Below are 13,246 nucleotides of genomic sequence, written 5' to 3' on the forward strand. Positions count from 1 at the left end.
CACCTGTCGTCGAGCAGGATACATCAATCCCTAACTCGCCCTCCACCTATCCATTACTAGTGAACTGGATGGTGCAGACAGTAGTCCCACCGCTGTACTAATACACACAAGGAAAATACAACAAAACAGGGAAAACACACAACTTAGCTTTGCTCTGCTGCAAGAGACCTTGATGAAGAAGGCAGTTTGCGCCTTCGAAACGCGTTGGTTTGCTTTTTGGTCTGCACATTGCCCCGTACAGGCTGTGACGTCACATGCTCAGGTACTCTTGGGCGGCCGTTTCTAAGCGGGTTTCTAGGGACGCTGCCGGCCGGGGCTTTCCCTTCCCACTTCCTTCACATCCTGCTCTCCCCTGTGCCTTGTGCACACGCTTCTTGTTCTGGCAGCACGCCATCTGTGCACGGACTTCCCAAGACATTACCGCCCTGCACTGTGCTCCAGTCATCCCTGTTGCTATGCAGCCCCTGCTGTCTCTGTAATTTATGTCCTTGTTCATTCCGGGACACACTCAGCTTTCTTTCCACAGCGGCGCTGCATACACAAACCAGCACTGATACCACGTCTGTGTGATTTATCCTCTGCAGCTCACATCATCATCGTTTTCTGGTGAGTTCATGCTTGTTCCCTTGAGGATGAGTATTTAAAATAGTATTATTATTTTATGTGAAATTATTTATTGCATTTGTAGTTTGCACCTTTACTGAACTGGTACATGTTTACTTAGGTGGTGCCTTTGATTATCATTTGTCCACTTTTGTAGCCTCTATTTAATCCTTTTAGTGCAGGTCTTTTTGTTTGTTTTGTATTTGTTTTTATACTGTGGGCTGACACCGACCTGCATTAGACCTAGCAGCTGGGGAACTACTAGTGTTGACTGCTTGGTAAGCGCTTTTGTGATTTGTTGTTTATTTTAACTTACGATTTTACTTTAAAAAATTCTTTCCCCTGTCATGCTCGCCATGTCTGTTATGTCCGCCATGTCTGCTATCCTGCATGTGGGTCGCCCTCCCAGGGCCGTGGGGTACTCAGTACCGGGCCGGTATTAGTGGGATGTGTCACAGCGGCGGTGACCCAGTCCGTGGCCCTGGGCGCCCAAATCAATGGTGGTTTTTAATGTAGTTTATGTGAATGGTTCGTGACGCCACCTGTGGTGTTCGGCAAGGGAGGTGTTAAGCCGACGCTGCATGCAGATCTGCTGGGACTAATGGTGTGGTGCAGCAAAGATGGTGTAGCTCCCCACAGGTGGAGCTGTAGTCCCAGGGCAGTGCAGGTGCTATGGATCAGGAGTGGCGCAGGATGGTATGGATGCTGGTACCCAGATGTAGCGGTGCTGAAGGTGTTAGCGCACAAATATATGGAGGACACCAGAGCCTGCAGTTTCAAAGCTTTACTCACAGTTCGTGGTACACACTGGTGCCTGCCTCCGCGCCGTGTCCTCCGGGGTAAAGACTCAACCAACCTCCCGGGCAAGTCAGGGCTCTCCTCTCCAACACTCCGCCAACATGTACCTTCCTGAACGACTCCGCCAATGCGCCTTGTGGTGTGAAGCACTCCAGTACTTAGTAACCCTGGAATGCCTCTTAAGAGATGTTCCTAGAACTCTACTTGCACGGCAGACAGCTGTAGCCTGCTTCGGGGACGCCTCAATCCCGGCTCTCTATCTGTGTTGCTGTTGTGCCTCAAGTCTTGGATGGGAGTAATGCATTTACAGCCAACTACTTACCGGTGTCTGCTGCAGAACCATAAGTGTCCATACAACCTCGGGGACCAGGCCCCGGCCTTGCGCTGAGAACCTATAGGCAGGGTTCCTCTTCCAACCCACTTCTCCTCTCTGTTCTCTACTCCTTTGTTCCGTACTTGACTCTCTTTCTTATGGATGCTTAGGTTACAGTTCTACGTCTTTCTCCTTTCTCTCCTTTCCCGTGCCAGCTGGCTCATGTCACTCCTTCCTCCATCCCTTCTTCTAGGCATCCTCACTCCTCTCTGAGTGACTTCCTACTCCGCCGCCCTTCTGTCAGACTGACCCCTAAGGGACTGACCTGTAATTCTAAACCTTCCCAATCTTTTATAGAAATCTAAACTCCACCCACCTCCCAACACATCCAGTGTTCCAAGCAGGGAACAACCAGAGGTGCTCTGCTACTCTCTAAGCACTGAGCCGCAATGTGGTTGTGCAGAACTACCCTGTTGTGTGGGGTGTGAGTGTTGGAGTGTGGAAAGGAGCTCCCAACTTACCCAGACAGTGGGGCACCACACCTTAGGTGAAGGTGCAGTACCTCTGTGGTGACTGAGCCTCAGGGGCGCCACACATGTTCCCTAGAGCAATGTTCACACTCACCTCATGACTGTTGAGCTGCGGAATTCCTGCGTTTCTGCTCTGCCTTCTGTGATCGTCTCGTCATGTCTAGAACCCCTGATCATGTGTCCTTCCTATGTTCCAGCAGAGGCTGGTTCTGCATACATCTCTGCATGCCTGGAACTCTGATCATGTGACCTGCCTAGGTTTCAGCACTAGTTCTGCAATCATCTCTGCATGTCTGGAACTCTGATCATGTGACCTGCCTAGGTTTCAGCACTGATTCTGCAATCATCCCTGCATGTCTGGAATCCTGATCATGTGACTGCTCCCTGTGATCCTGGAGGATCTGAACTGGAAGTTCTCCTCTGGTCCTGACCCGGAAGTGGAGGTGCTATGCCCTATATCAGACCACCCCTTCCTATGCTCAGGGCCTGAGTTTTGTGTTGCTTCCCTGCATGGCTGCTTGGTCTGCTGGGTTGCTCCCTCTATTCTGTGCCCTTGCACTCTGCTCTGTCGTGCGTCTCTGCACATGCTCCGTGCTCGTACTCCTTCTCTTGTCCCATGCCTTGTCTTATGTTTGTCTGTTGTGCCATGTTTTGTCTGTGTCATGCTTGGACTTTTAGTCCTTCTGAAGTTCTCTGCCTTGCCTATTTCTGCCATGTCTTGCCTTCGCTATGCTCTGCCTTGTGTTTCCTCCTCTGTTCTCTGTCTCTGCCTGTTATTCCTGCTCTCTGTTCTATGGTGCTCTCTAGCACGTTCTCTGACTAGTCCCAAGGCTCTGCCTTGGCCCGGCTCTGGGCTTCAGCATACGTTCCGCTGCTAGTTCTATGTCTCGTTTCCTGGCAAGTCCCAAGGCTTTACCTTGGCCTGGCTCTGTGCTTCGGCCTACGCTCCGCTGCTAGCCCTGTTCTCTTTCTGACCTGACTCTGTGTTTCTGCCTATGTTCTGTTCCGTACCCTGCCTCGCCTTGCCTTGTTTCTTGCTTTTCTTTGTCTTGTTGCTTCGTGTGCCCTTCACATGCGCCTAGCCTTCCTAGCCTCCTGCTTGTGCCTCAGCCGTGCCCGCCCTAGCTGTGCCCGCCCGCTTGTGGCTCAGCCGTGCTCGTCGGTCAGTAACAGCTGTGTCGCCTGCCATGCCTCAGCCGGGTTTGCTGGAGTCTTGCCCGTCTGTCAGTGCCGCAGCCCCATCAGCTAGCCAGTGCCCCAGCCGTGCTCTCTGTGCTTCCTTTCACCTCACACTGTTTCTGCACTGTGCTCTTCGTGCTCTCTATAGCAAGTGCAGGCCCTCGCCTGCCCATGGCATTCCTCCCCGTGCTTCTGTAAAAGTACGCGCAGGTTTTGCCATGTAATCTGTTGTGCCCTCTTGCACGTACAGGCCCTAACTTTGTCCTTGAACCCTGACCCTGGCATGCCTCTCTGCATGCGCAGGACTCTGACTCGCCTCACACTGGTGTGCCTCTCTACACGAGCAGGACTCTGCCTCGCCTGACCCTGGCGTGCCTCTCTGCACGTGCAGGACTCTGCCTCGCCTGACCCTTGCGTGTTTCTCTGCACGCGCAGGACTCTGTCTTGCCTGTCCCTGGCGTGTCCCTCTACATGCGCAGGTCTCTGTCCTTTTTTGTATTGTACCTGTCCCTGGCGTGTCCCTCTACACGCGCAGATCTCCGTTCTTGTACCTGTCCCAGGCGTGTCACCTAACACGCACCCTGCCTCGTATCCTGGTTTGCCTGCCGGATTCCCGAAACCTGCCGACCGCTGCCAGAGGTCCAGAACCAGATGACTGCGGCCTGATGTCTGGAGCTGATGTTCGCAGCCTGATGCCTGGATCCTGTTGGTCATTGCCAGTAGTCCGGAGTCCGATGCCATCGCACCCTGCCTTGGACCCTGGTGTGTCTCCTAAGCACGCACCCTGCCTTGGACCCTGGTGTGTCTCCTAAGCACGCACCCTGTCTTTGACTCTGGCGTGTCCTAGCACGCATCCCTCCTAGGAACTCTGGTGTGATCCCTAACACGTACCCTGCCTTGGACCCTGGTGTGTTTTCTAGCATGTGTTATGCCTGGAACATTTGGCGTGCCCTTGCACGCACCTTGCCGTGTTTCACTGTTTGTGCCCTGCACCTGATTCCCTGTTTATGCCTTGCACCTGAATAAAGTGTGAAACCACGTTTGCTGAAGAAACTCTGTGACTTCGCTTTATGTTTGGTATCCTGTCCGTCCTGTTGCCAGACATTCAATAGTGTCTCCTTGAGCCGGCCGTCTGGTCCAGCTGCCGTGGTGGCTCACCCCCTTGGTCTTGCCCCTGACACTCCCTGTACAGGGGGTGGGTTCTCACTAGGTCAGCTCGCCCTAGGTGGGTGGGCGCCATGGCCCAGAGGGTCCACTCATTCAAGAAAAACGACTCAGCGTAAGCTGACGCTCGTCACAGCCCCAATTAATTTGCATACCACTGTATATACAGTGTGCTGTAAAAAATGAATAATAACAATATACAAATGCATACGCATACAGTGTGCAAAAGCACATATAAAAAGTATATACACACAGAAACATTCAGTTTATATACAGTATATACAGTATGCTCACATACATATATAGTTTACATATATTTACACAATGTAATGCACACATGCAGTATACAAATATAATATACATACAAATACTATATGTACATGTATGCATATATTATATATATATATATATATATATATATATATATACACTCACATGCACCACAGATATATGTGGCGCCCCTGAGGGTTCAGTCGCTACAGAGGTACTGCACCTCCTCCTGAGGTGTGGTACCCCACCATTCAGGTAAGGTGGGGACACCTGACCACTCTCCAACACCTGCATCCCACACAACATAGTAGTGTAGCAAAGCACCCTTTGGTGGCTCCCTGCTTGGAACACGAAGAGTACTGGGAGGTGGGTGGCACTTAGTCTGCACCAAAAGATTGGAAAGAGTTTAGGATTTAGTCAGTCTGACAGGGTCAGAAGGAGAGAGAAGATCCCCGGAGTGGGATGGACGAGGGAAGTGCTGCAGCGGACCTCATTGACCTGGGTCTGCTGGCACAGGAAAGAGACATTGATGGAAAGCCTGACTCTTTATAAGAAAGATAGTTTTGAATGGAACGAAAGGAGAAGAGGAGGACTGAGGATTAGGGTTAGAGCAGAACCCTTCCCAAGTTCACAGCGCAAGGCCGGGGTTCGGTCCCCGAGGTTGTATGGATACTAATGGTCCTGCAGCAGACACCGGAGGAATAGAAGTTGTCACCAATTTATTCCCACACAAGACTTGGGGGCACAACAGCAATGTGAGTGAGCCGGGACTTAGTAGCAAAGAGTCCCCGAAGCAGGCTACAGCTGTCTGCCGTACAAGTAGAGTTCATAGGAACATCTGACAGGAGAAACTCCAGTGTAACTCAGTACTGAGAGTACTTCACCATAGGCACAAAAAGGGAGACATTCAGAAAAGGCATATGTTGGCGGAGTGTTGGAAGGGAGGACTTCATCTTGCCTGGAGGTTGGCTGAGCTCCTGACCCGGAGGACACGGCACGGATGCAGGCACCTGTACCATCACAGACTGTGAGTAAAGCTTTGGAACCACATGCCCTGGTGTCCTCCGCTTATTCCTGCGTCCACACACTCCGCACTGCTACCTCTCTGTGCCTGGCACTGCACCATCTATGTCTCCTTTCTATCTTCTTACCAACACTGCCCTGGGACTACTGCCCTGCCTGTGGAGGGCCACAACATCATTGCTGCACTGCACCACCTGTCCCAGAGGATCTGTTCGCAGCGTTGGCTTAACACCTCTCTTGCCGAACACCACAGGTGGCATCACAAATCTTTCCTATACCAAATTTCAACCATTGCCCACACGTGCAATGGACATTTCCGCTGTCTACAATGGGCACCCAGGGCCACAGACCGGGTCACAGCTGCCATGACAAAACCCCCTCTTGGATATCCGTGGGCCCGGTACCGAGTACTCCCACCAGCCCTGGGAGGGCGACCCATATACACAATCATTCTATATACTGCATATATGCACATACATACTACATACACATATACAGACACACACACTGTATACTGCACATGTACACACACAGAAACACATATACATATACTTACCAGGTTCTGCGGCTTCACATGTACAGATCCATTCTCTGGTCAGTGCTAGGAGCAGCCATGATGAGGACTCAGGAGGAGATGACAGACACACAGAGCTGCAGGCATCTTCCTGGCTGGCTGTGACTTCTGTCTGCTGTGCTGTAATCGGCCCCTCCCCCTCACTCAATTTCTAACCTATCCTGTCTGCAGGGAGAAAGAGAGAGAGAGGGGAGCTGCAGGGGTGTGTGTGCGAGACGTCCTGGGACTATGGAGGATTCACAGCGTTATTCACTACTGTACACCTTTTGGGCACTTCATAAAGGGGCTGCAGATGCAGGGGGCCCTCTTTGTAGGTGGGGGCCCCAGGCATTTGCCTGGTCTGCCTGTCCTAAATGCTGGCCCTGGCAGTATTTAAGATCCAGAGGATACATAGGTGATAAATGTTATTTATCGGAAAACCCGTGTTTTGCTGATTGCTTAATTTTAGGATAGGTCATTAATATCAGATGACTTCTGGCATCCCTGCCCATCAACTAGCTCATGGAAGGAACCACAGAACTCGAGTGTGTGCTCCTTATAATTTATTGTTTAGCAGGCACAGCTCGGTACATTTTGCATAGATTGCCTCTGGTACTGCAGCTGTTCATGTGAATATTTATGTTTAAATGGGAGTTATAACTTTGATAATCTTACCATTATATTAGAAAATACAGTATAAGATAATGTCATAATTTATTTTAAAGAGTCAATGATTTGACCTGGCTCTACCATAGGAAGCATTCCTACTTACTTTTTCAATAAATGCCTTTAGCAGCTAATTTGAATGCAGCAACGTTTGACATTCTGCTATTGAGCATTTATACAAGGATGACAAACTGATATTTATGACAATATTTTATATTTCCTACAATGATAAAGTGTCTCTCTATTGGAATAATTCTTCATAGGAGGAGTGAGTTATATTCAGGTGTTTACAGGGTCGGGTGTAGACGAATAGCAATCTATCAGGAATTGTCAAACTGCACAGAGGAAATTCTCTTTATTGCGTAGGTGTGAATCTGCAAGCTATCAACTAATATTCACCTGTTTCCTCCATGTTCAACAATTAGCAGCTTTTTACAAGGCAATTTACAATTGCTGGATAAACCTTTGTAAGATGTTTCTGTTTCAGAAACTTTCAGGAAGATTTATGACGTTTGCTTTTATTGCTCACCATTGCCGACACTCACATTCTTCACCTAGGGAAATGAAAATCTAGTCTCAATTCTCTGACTACACAATGTTCTGCAGAACTCCAGATAGAAATGGCCAGAGTGGAAACAATAAATGCTCAGTCTTATGCAATGTGTATGGTTATGTAACACAGGACTGCTGTGAGCTCGGCACTACAGGGAATGAGTTTTTTTTGTGCCCATTTGCCAGAAGATGCCAGAAGACAATGCTTAATTTGAGCTATTGGTACAGATCCAGCTCCCTTCCTACTGTTATTTCCACTGCACCCTGCTCTCTCCTGGGGCTTCAGGTAGGAGTTAGGAAGCAGCAAAGCAGAAAGACATCACAGGACCTGAATCCAGCCAGGAGTAAAGGATCCATAAATCATTCCAGGCCGCTACCTGAATAAGAGGCAGACACTCCACTTAGAATGAACAGTATCACTGTCAGGAAGCCAGGGACAGAGAGAATGACAGCGTTAAAAATAATTGGAAAAAAAGACATGGAGTTATAACGTAGATCCAAGATATAGTTTATTTTGGGGGAAGTTAGAAGGATAAACAACAAAGCTGCCAACTGTCCGCTGTGCCCATGATTACCAGAGCCAATCTCACGCGTGTCACAATAAATTTCTGCCCCCTGAAACTGTTCCAGATTTCAAATACAATCCAACTGCAGAGTAGCAACGCACTTGTTCTGGACATTTGACAGTTCTTTCTCTAAAGGGTATGTAAAATGTGAAAATAAATCAGTGGACAGACCACAGAAGGTCAGTAACAATATAACTATTATAGACAACACCATTTCCTAACTAACTTACAATATTAGAAGTAATCAGGAGGACAAGCAAAATTGCCAAATCAGTCATTTTGCTTGGGAATGTTGTAATATCCTTTCCAAACCTTCCATTTAAAAAGGCAATAAAGGCTATGATTCCACTAATAGATGAATTTAAGGGCGTAGGACTTATTTGCTCCAATGCTGCAATGCTAAATGCACACTTTAAAGTCCAGCAAATTCTAAAAATAAAACATGCCATAAAGATCTTTGACTAATGTTTAGAGTACTGAATGGGATGCTGCAAACTATATTAAAATTACTTTTGGGACTAAACTTTCTTTCCACAGTTCAACAAATATTCTCCACAGGCGCTATCAAACTTCCCATCATTAAGACTCCTTGCTCTCGAGATATTACACTATATTTTTGGTCTGTTAATGTGTCTTTACACATTACAAAAAAAGAGAAGAATCTTGAATGAAAGTTAATTGATGAATGTGACACGCATCTCTATTCTCTTCATACAGGTAACCAGCTCTTTCAATCTCTGTTCTGAATCAACTCCTGTGTTTCTCCACTCCATTCAATGTCAGCAAGCAGTTAATCCTGAATGCTATATATGTATTTTCAACTATGCAAGCTTATATCAGGTATATAGTTATTTCAACTTACTCTGCTTGTCCCCTTATGTTGTGAGGTCAAGAAACTTTTCAAAGTGCTTTATGATCCATGTAGTGCTGAACATCTGTTTATCTGACCACATTTTATTTGGTCCTGTGGTCTCAATTTAGTTTGATTGATTAACAAGAAGAGAGAGATCACAAAATAAAACAAAAACTAAGCCTTAGCCTCCTATATATTCAGACATAGCTTGGGGGAGCATTTATGCAGGGGGCATTTATGCACATGTAATCGAAGTACATGCATCAAAGTACTGGCAGTTATAACATGGTAGCTAGACAGGTAAGACAATTATATATATCTACTCCCTGTACATTTGGAGTACAACAAATATATATCATATGCATTTGTGTAATTTATATCCTGGCCTGGCCTGGCATTAACTCTCTACACTCCATCCATATCGGCCCCTTGCTCCTTTCCTCTCCTATGTATAGCACTCACGCTCTTTTCACATTGTTAAATTGCACAGATCCAGTCAGTCCCACCATTCAACATAAGAGTCGCTCTCACAAATTACTTAACCATTTGCTCACTCTTTCTTTCCTCCTTCTCCTAGTCGCAGGAGACATTGCTCCCAACCCTGGTCCCCCATGTTATAGAAAGTCAAACCCCCCAACTGCTACACTCAGAAACCCCTCTAATCTTATTAATATTCCCTGCATGCCATCTGTCTCTCTTAATTGTGCACTTTGGAATTCTCGCTCAGTGTGTAACAAACTCTCCTTTATTCATGACTTTTTCCTTTCTAATTCTCTTAACCTCCTGGCTCTTACTGAAACCTGGATCCAGCAGTCAGACACTACCGCTGCTGCTGCTCTTTCTTATGGGGGACTACACTTCTCTCATACTCCAAGATCAGACAATAGAGCAGGTGGAGGCGTTGGTCTGCTCCTATCACCAAAATGTACCTTTCAGGTTATCCCTCAACTACCCTCACTAGTCTTCCCTTCTTTTGTGGTCCATGCCGTCAGACTCTACACCCCCTTCTCCATGCGAGTGGCGGTGATGTATCGTCCTCCCGGCCCCTCCCATCAGTTCCTGGATCATTTTGCCACTTGGCTTCAACATTTTCTCTCCTGTGACATCCCTAGCCTCATCATGGGAGATTTGAACATCCCCATTGCTCTCCCCCACTCCCCATCTGCTACTCACCTTTTATCTCTAACCTCCTCGTTTGGCCTTTCGCAGCTTACTAATTCTCCAATGCATAAAGACAGAAACTCCCTCGACTTGGTCTTCTCTCGGCTTTGTGCAGTGGATGATTTTGCAAACTCCCCTCTCCCACTCTCTGACCACAATCTTCATTCATTCTCTATCAAGAACTGCCAGGCTGCTCAGGTCACCCCCACTGTCCATACTTATAGAAACATACAGGCCATTAACACCCAGAAACTTATGAAGATCTTGCAGTCTTCATTGGCCCCTATCTCCTCCCTCTCATGTTCTGATTCTGCATTGAAGCATTACAATGAAACACTTCAAAGTGCCCTGGATGAATTTGCACCCCCTATAAATAGAACACCACAACACAGACAGCGACAACCCTGGTACACCCTGCAAACACGTTTCCTGCAGCGGTGCACCAGGTGCGCCGAACGTCTGTGGAGAAAATCCAATCTACACGAAGATTTCATCCATTATAAGTTTATGCTTAGAACATACAACACTGCCCTTCACCTCTCCAATCAAACCTATTTCAACACCCACATCATCTCACTGTCCAATAACCCGAAATGTCTCTTTGACACTTTTCATTCTCTACTCAACCCAAGAGTACAGGCCCCAACCACGGAGCTCCGAGCTGACGATCTGGCCAATTACTTCAAAGAAAAAATTGACCAGATTCGACAGGAAATTATCTCCCAATCACCTCATGCCATGCACTGTCCTCCCTCCCCCACTACATCTAGCTCACTCTCTGATTTTGAACCAGTCACAGAAGAAGAAGTAAGCGGGCTCCTTGCATCTTCTCGCCCAACCACTTGCACCAGTGACCCATTTCCGTCACATCTCCTCCAGTCCCTTTCCCCTGCTGTCACCCCTCACCTAACTAAAATATTTAACCTCTCTCTCTCTTCTGGTATCTTTCCCTCATCATTTAAGCATGCCATCATACATCCACTACTTAAAAAACCATCCCTCGACCAAAACTGGGGCACTAACTATAGACCTGTCTCTAATCTTCCCTTCATCTCTAAACTCCAGGAACGCCTGGTCCACTCCCGTTTTATCCGCTATCTCTTTGATAACTCTCTTCTCGACCCTCTCCAATCCGGTTTCCGTTCTTTACACTCTACTGAAACTGCCCTCACTAAAGTCTCTAATGATCTACTAACAGCTAAATGAAATGGTCATTACTCCATGCTAATTCTCTTGGATCTCTCTGCAGCATTCGACACTGTGGATCATCAGCTCCTCCTCACTATGCTCCGTTCCATTGGCCTCAAAGATACCGCTCTCTCCTGGTTCTCCTCCTATCTCTCTGACCGCTCCTTTACTGTATCTTTTGCCGGTTCCTCCTCCTCTCACCTTCTCCTTACTGTTGGGGTTCCTCAAAGATTGGTTCTAGGCCCCCTCCTCTTCTCCTTGTACACTGCCCCTATTGGTCAAACAATCAGTAGATTTGGTTTCCAGTACCATCTCTATGCTGATGACACCCAATTATATGCTTCTTCTCCTGACATCACACCAGCCTTTCTAGAAAACACCGACGATTGTCTAAACGCTGTGTCTAACATTATGTCCTCACTATATCTGAAACTGAACCTGTCAAAGACTGAACTCCTTGTGTTTCCTCCCTCTACTAATGTACCTATACCCGACAATGCCATTTCTGTGTGTGGTTCCACTATTACACCACAGCAACATGCCCGCCCGCTGTCTTGGGGTCATACTTGACTCCGAGCTTTCCTTTGCCCCCCACATTCGATGACTGGCTCGCTCTTGTCATCTGCACCTCAAAAACATTTCTAGAATCCGACCTTTTCTTACTTTTGACTCTGCAAAAACTCTTACTGTTTCTCTTATTCATTCTCGTCTCGACTATTGTAACTCTCTTCTAATCGGTCTCCCTCTTACCAAACTCTCCCCTCTCCAATCTGTCTTGAATGCTGCAGCCAGGATCATATTCCTCACCAATCGTTACACCGATACCTCTGCCTTGTGCCAGTCATTACACTGGCTACCCATCCTCTCCAGAATTCAGTATAAACTTACTACTGTCAGCGCCGGGATTTTTCCTCTAATCACCAACCTCGGGTAAAGCTCATTTAGAGCTTCTCTTACCTAGGATCCTAGGAATGGAGACGTAAAAAGAGAGACACAGGAGGCTTGTCTTTCAAGTTAATCTCCCCTTTATTGAGATGGGTACTTCTTTTATAGGATCACAAAAGAGGAAATAGACAAATATAGACAATTTCCGTAATATTATGTAACAATTGCGAAATGGTGGATAGTTGGCAAAAACAATAGTTATATAACAGATATGACAAAATGATATATTATGTGTCTAATTGGGGATGACGGGAATATGGCACTTCCTTGATATCAATTTAACAATTCGTGGAACTGCATACGGTAATACTAATAGGCCAGAATACTTGGCCTTGACATTTTAGACATTATTCTAAGAAAAGAGAGAATTTTGGAACTGACCTCTTGGCAGAATTGTCTAACCACGTAGACAGATGATAACAATTAAAATAGTGTCATGGGTTACAAGTTGTTTTTCAGTTATTTTTCTGTTCTATAGAAACTAAGATTAACCATTTCTTTGACAACTCCCCTCTTTTTATCATTTTGTCTACCTACCTCTATCTATCCTTGCCTTTATCCGAGGCCTGCAAGATAACCCTACTTCACAAAATACACGGCTTGTCCTATGTATATCATGGGATACCAGTCCTGTTGCGTATCCATTCAGGTTATACCTGGAAATCAGACCTTCTTTCCCTACCTCTGTTCTACTTATCGCCCTATCTCAGAGGAATACAGATTTTATTGAGGGAAGTTATGTCTATTTTGTGAGTAACGTGTTAATGAGACATAGTAAATTCATAATTATGGTAATATATTGTAACATATATTTTGATATATTGATATGTATATATATATTTTATATCTTTATTCATTAGTAATTGTTAATCATTTAATCAT

The 13,246-nt window shown here is 46.5% G+C and overlaps 1 long non-coding RNA gene across 1 annotated transcript in view; it reads left to right on the plus strand.

Moving 5' to 3' along the window:
• The first annotated feature begins 267 nt into the window (after window positions 1-267).
• LOC141055024 (uncharacterized) overlaps window positions 268-13,246 on the plus strand; it is a 34,624-nt gene continuing 21,645 nt past the window's right edge. Inside the window, exon 1 of the long non-coding RNA XR_012221462.1 lies at window positions 268-606. This is a non-coding gene — a long non-coding RNA (uncharacterized lncRNA). The remainder of the gene's footprint in view (window positions 607-13,246) is intronic.

Source organism: Dendrobates tinctorius, unplaced genomic scaffold, assembly GCF_039654945.1.
Source record: "Dendrobates tinctorius isolate UK_male_01 unplaced genomic scaffold, ASM3965494v1 ptg000183l, whole genome shotgun sequence".
NCBI lineage: Eukaryota > Metazoa > Chordata > Amphibia > Anura > Dendrobatidae > Dendrobates > Dendrobates tinctorius.